Raw genomic sequence first — 7276 nt, 5'->3', positions numbered from 1 at the left:
AATATGTATCATACAGCTTTGAGGTTATATGTATCATACAGCTGTGGGGTAATATGTATCATACAGCTGTGAGGTAATATGTATCATACAGCTTTGAGGTTATATGTATCATACAGCTGTGGGGTAATATGTATCATACAGCCTTGAGGTAATATGTATCATACAGCTGTGAGGTAATATGTATCATACAGCTGTGAGGTAATATGTATCATACAGCTTTGAGGTTATATGTATCATACAGCTGTGGGGTAATATGTATCATACAGCTTTGAGGTAATATGTATCATACAGCTGTGAGGTAATATGTATCATACAGCTTTGAGGTTATATGTATCATACAGCTGTGGGGTAATATGTATCATACAGCCGTGAGGTAATATGTATCATACAGCTGTGAGGTAATATGAATCATATAGCTGTGAGGTAATATGTATCACTCACTCACTCACTCACTCACTCACTCACTCACTCACTCACTCACTCACTCACTCACAAAAGAGAATGAAGTAGTAGAGTTATTGCATGAGAAAGCTAACCCATCCCAAGCAATCAGACATGCAGTGGTAGCATGAAGTGTTGATTGAGATGCCGATGTGAAACAGTTGCAAAGCAAGCAGCTCTGTTGATTGTAGGGTGTGTTGGTCAACTGTCAGATGCTTTAGTCGTGTGATTTCTAAATAATACTGAATGTCAGATCGGTGAAAATTGGAATACTTTAATGAAAAAATTTCAAGCATTTCACACTGTGGCTTTTATTCTGCTTGAGTCCCCTAGGTGAATGGACAAGCATGTAAGACATGAAGAGATAGGTGGTATATATATATGTAGGAGGAGCTAGAGGGAGGGGTCACAACCTTCCTGCGACACCCAGCTGTAGGGCAACTGATACCTATCTCTAGATAGGTCTTAAATATGTAGTGGAGGACGTAGAGGGAGAGGCCATGACCACGAGCTTGTAGGTTCTATATGATTGAAGGGATAAAAATGTCTCTGTCTGTTGTTTGGTTTGAAGAAATGTGATTCTATGATATTTTTCATTTTCCTCTTTGCATAAATGCAAAGTTACATGCCCTTGGTGTGTGAAGATTTTAGGGAAAAATTAGTTGGAACAAAACAATAAAGTAAAATATCTTCTCCCCCATCTTCCCGAGGCAAGGGAGTTAACTGACTATAAAAGTCCAGTTTCCACCCTTGCCGAACTAGACTGGTATTATGGAGTTACAATTTGGCTGGACTAACGAGTCAATGCATAGTCCAATTTGATGCATTTCACGATGTAAGACCCGTTTTATCACAATATAGATCTTGATTATCGAGCAGATCGTCCTCACGTGGCACCGCCACTTTGTTTGAAGCAAATGCAAGTGATACGAGAGGTGGAATCTGATTGGTCCATAGGAGAGGCTTAGAAGGGACATAACTGGTAATAGCCACTGGTGGCGCTATGATCGAGCCCAGTAATTCCAGCCTAGTTCGGCAAGGGTGGAAACTGGACTTTTAAAGTCAGTTAACTCTCTTGCCTCGGGAAGATGCTTCTCCCCTACCACACCCTTACCGTAGGTTTTCACTGAATCTTCATGGAACAGATTCTCTTCATGGGATCTCTTTCCTTTACAATAATCGATTCTGATGGATACTTTGTGTATGATATTCAAGGAAATAGTTTGGTACAAATGCTTTCATCAATGCTTCTAACTAGTGGAAAATCCTTCAGCCCTCTAGGCATGTTACATTTCAGCAGTTCCATCTGAACCCCACGTTGAATGGGATCGTGTTTGTTATGATGTCTCACCCTTGTAACATACACCAGGTTAGGAGCTGGTAGGAGTGGGTCATCCACCACACGTGGACAACACACATGCACAACACACATGGACAACACACATGCACAACACACATGGACAACAAACATGCACAACACACGTGGATAACACACATGCACAACACACATGGACAACACATGTAGACAACACACATGGACAACACACATGGACAACACACATGCACAACACACATGGATAACACACATGGATAACACACATGCACAACACACATGGACAACACATGTAGACAACACACATGGACAACACATGTAGACAACACACATGCACAACACACATGGACAACACACATGCACAACACACATGGACAACAAACATGCACAACACACGTGGATAACACACATGGACAACACATGTGCACAACACACATGCACAACACACATGGACAACACACATGGACAATACACATGGACAACACACATGGACAACACACATGGACAATACACATGGACAACACACATGGACAACACACATGGACAACACACATGGACAATACACATGGACAACACACATGGACAATACACATGCACAACACACATGGACAACACACATGGACAATACACATGGACAACACACATGGACAACACACATGCACAATACACATGGACAACACACATGGACAACACACATGGACAACACACATGGACAATACACATGGACAACACACATGGACAATACACATGCACAACACACATGGACAACACACATGGACAATACACATGGACAACACACATGGACAACACACATGCACAATACACATGGACAACACACATGGACAACACACATGGACAACACACATGGACAATACACATGGACAACACACATGGACAACACACATGGACAACACACATGGACAACACACATGGACAATACACATGGACAACACACATGGACAATACACATGCACAACACACATGGACAACACACATGGACAATACACATGGACAACACACATGGACAACACACATGGACAACACACATGGACAATACACATGGACAACACACATGGACAACACACATGCTTAACACACATGCACAACACACATGCACAACACACATGGACAACACACATGGAGAACACAAGTGGACAACACACATGGACAACACACATGCTTAACACACATGGACAACACACATGCACAACACACATGGACAATACATGTGCACAACACACATGCACAACACACATGCTAAACACACATGGACAACACACATGCTAAACACACATGGACAACACACATGGACAACACACATGGACAACAAACATGCACAACACACATGCGAAACACACATGCACAGCACACATGGACAACACATGTGCACAACACACATGCACAGCACACATGTAGACAACACACATGGACAACACAAGTGGACAACACACATGGACAACACACATGCTTAACACACATGGACAACACACATGGACAACACACATGGACAACACACATGGACAACACATGTGCACAACACACATGCACAACACACATGGACAACACACATGGACAATACACGTGCTTAACACACATGCACAACACACATGCACAACACACATGGACAACACACATGGACAACACATGTGCACAACACACATGCACAACACACATGGACAACACACATGGACAACACACATGGACAACACACATGGACAACACACATGCTTAACACACATGGACAACACACATGCACAACACACATGGACAATACATGTGCACAACACACATGCACAACACACATGGACAACACACATGCTAAACACACATGGACAACACACATGCTAAACACACATGCACAACACACATGGACAACACACATGCACAACACACATGGACAACACACATGCTAAACACACATGGACAACACACATGGACAACACACATGGACAACACACATGGACAACACACATGCACAACACACATGCACAACACACATGCACAACACACATGGACAACACACATGGACAACACACATGGACAACACACATGAACAACACACATGAACAACACACATGGACAACACACATGCACAACACACATGGACAACACACATGCACAACACACATGGACAACACACATGCACAACACACATGCACAGCACACATGGACAACACACATGCACAGCACACATGGACAACACACATGGACAACACACATGCACAACACACATGGACAACACACATGCACAACACACATGGACAACACACATGCTTAACACACATGTAGACAACACACATGCACAACACACATGGACAACACACATGGACAACACACATGGACAACACACATGGACAACACACATGGACAATACACATGTAGACAACACACATGGACAACACACATGGACAACACACATGGACAACACACATGCACAACAAACGTGGACAACACACATGCTTAACACACATGTAGACAACACACATGGACAACACACATGGACAATACACATGGACAACACAAGTGGACAACACACATGCACAACACACATGGACAACACACATGCTTAACACACATGGACAACACACGTGCTTAACACACATGTAGACAACACACATGGACAACACACATGGACAACACACATGGACAACACACGTGCTTAACACACATGGACAACACACGTGCTTAACACACATGTAGACAACACACATGGACAACACACATGGACAACACACATGGACAACACACATGGACAACACACATGCTTAACACACATGGACAACACACGTGCTTAACACACATGTAGACAACACACATGGACAACACACGTGCACAACACACATGGACAACACACGTGCTTAACACACATGCACAACACACATGGACAACACACGTGCACAACACACATGGACAACACACGTGCTTAACACACATGCACAGCACACATGCTTAACACACATGTAGACAATACACATGGACAACACACATGGACAACACACATGGACAACACACGTGCACAACAAACGTGGACAACACACATGGACAACACACATGGACAACACATGTGCACAACACACATGGACAACACACATGCACAACACACATGCACAACACACATGGACAACACACATGCTTAACACACATGTAGACAACACACATGGACAACACACATGGACAACACACATGCACAACACACATGGACAACACACGTGCTTAACACACATGTAGACAACACACATGGACAACACACATGGACAACACACATGGACAACACACATGCACAACAAACGTGGACAACACACATGCTTAACACACATGTAGACAACACACATGGACAACACACATGGACAATACACATGGACAACACAAGTGGACAACACACATGGACAACACACATGGACAACACACATGGACAATACATGTGCACAACACACATGGACAACACACATGCACAACACACATGCACAACACACATGCACAACACACATGGACAACACACATGCTTAACACACATGTAGACAACACACATGGACAACACACATGCTTAACACACATGTAGACAACACACATGGACAACACACATGCACAACACACATGCACAACACACATGCACAACACACATGGACAACACACATGCACAACACACATGGACAACACACATGGACAACACACATGCACAACACACATGCACAACACACATGGACAACACACATGCTTAACACACATGCACAACACACATGGACAACACACATGGACAACACACATGGACAACACACATGGACAACACACATGGACAACACACGTGCACAACAAACGTGGACAACACACATGGACAACACACATGGACAACACACATGGACAACACAAGTGGACAACACACATGCACAACACACATGGACAACACACATGGACAATACATGTGCACAACACACATGGACAACACACATGCACAACACACATGCACAACACACATGCACAACACACATGGACAACACACATGCTTAACACACATGTAGACAACACACATGGACAACACACATGCTTAACACACATGTAGACAACACACATGGACAACACACATGCACAACACACATGCACAACACACATGCACAACACACATGGACAACACACATGCACAACACACATGGACAACACACATGGACAACACACATGCACAACACACATGCACAACACACATGGACAACACACATGCTTAACACACATGCACAACACACATGGACAACACACATGGACAACACACATGGACAACACACATGGACAACACACATGGACAACACACGTGCACAACAAACGTGGACAACACACATGGACAACACACATGGACAACACACATGGACAACACAAGTGGACAACACACATGCACAACACACATAGACAACACACATGGACAACACACATGCACAACACACATGCACAACACACATGGACAACACACATGCTTAACACACATGGACAACACACATGGACAACACACGTGCACAACAAACGTGGACAACACACATGGACAACACACATGGACAACACACATGGACAACACAAGTGGACAACACACATGCACAAAACACATGGACAACACACATGGACAATACATGTGCAGAACACACATGGACAACACACATGGACAACACACGTGCACAACAAACGTGGACAACACACATGGACAACACACATGGACAACACACATGGACAACACAAGTGGACAACACACATGCACAACACACATGGACAACACACATGGACAATACATGTGCAGAACACACATGGACAACACACATGTAGACAACACATGTGCACAACAAACGTGGACAACACACATGCACAACACACATGGACAACACACATGCACAACACACATGCACAACACACATGCATATGCAGCACTGTTCAATTGTCATCTTAGCTTGCAATTAAACTTCACAGTGACTGGGCTGCTTCTGTGTGTCATCCTGTTTTTTGCCCAGGAAGATGACCAGGGGTATTGTATCTGCTCATTGTTGTGGAAAGTGTTGATGTCCTGCAGTAGTTGAGAGTTCCACCGGCAGTCTATCACTGCTCATCGTTGTGGAAAGTGTTGATGTCCTGCAGTAGTTGAGAGTTCCACCGTCAGTCTATCACTGCTCATCATACTTCAGACAGTCATAGTTTTCCATGACCTCCAAGATAACATCTTTCTGATAAGATCTCCTCTCATTTTTTGTGTCCAGATATTGCTTAGGTGCTTACAGTCCCATCTTCTTTCTCTGCATCTTGTGTGTAGCTGTGCTTGAATCCATCATTACATGCCCCTCCTGACCCTGTGCTGGTGACACTGATCACTTCAACATGGTGTAACAAGGCGTGCATGCTGCTTGAAACGGGGGACAAGTTTTATCCGAAACTACTGAAGTGACATGAGTTTGCAAAGTTTGCAAAGTTTGCATGCTTATCTGAGAAACACTTGTCAAGACTGAGTTAAAAAATTGGAGCCTTTGATACATGAAA

General features: G+C 43.7%; 1 protein-coding gene across 6 annotated transcripts in view; it reads left to right on the top strand.

Moving 5' to 3' along the window:
* LOC124140104 (FYVE, RhoGEF and PH domain-containing protein 2-like) overlaps window positions 1–7276 on the top strand; it is a 128140-nt gene that overhangs the window by 83477 nt on the left and 37387 nt on the right. The window lies entirely within an intron of this gene.

Source organism: Haliotis rufescens, unplaced genomic scaffold (genome assembly GCF_023055435.1).
Source record: "Haliotis rufescens isolate VD_foot unplaced genomic scaffold, xgHalRufe1.0.p SCAF_22, whole genome shotgun sequence".
In the NCBI taxonomy this organism is placed as follows: domain Eukaryota; kingdom Metazoa; phylum Mollusca; class Gastropoda; order Lepetellida; family Haliotidae; genus Haliotis; species Haliotis rufescens.
Note: the sequence above shows the minus strand (reverse complement) of the source record. Positions and strands in the feature narration are given on the sequence as shown.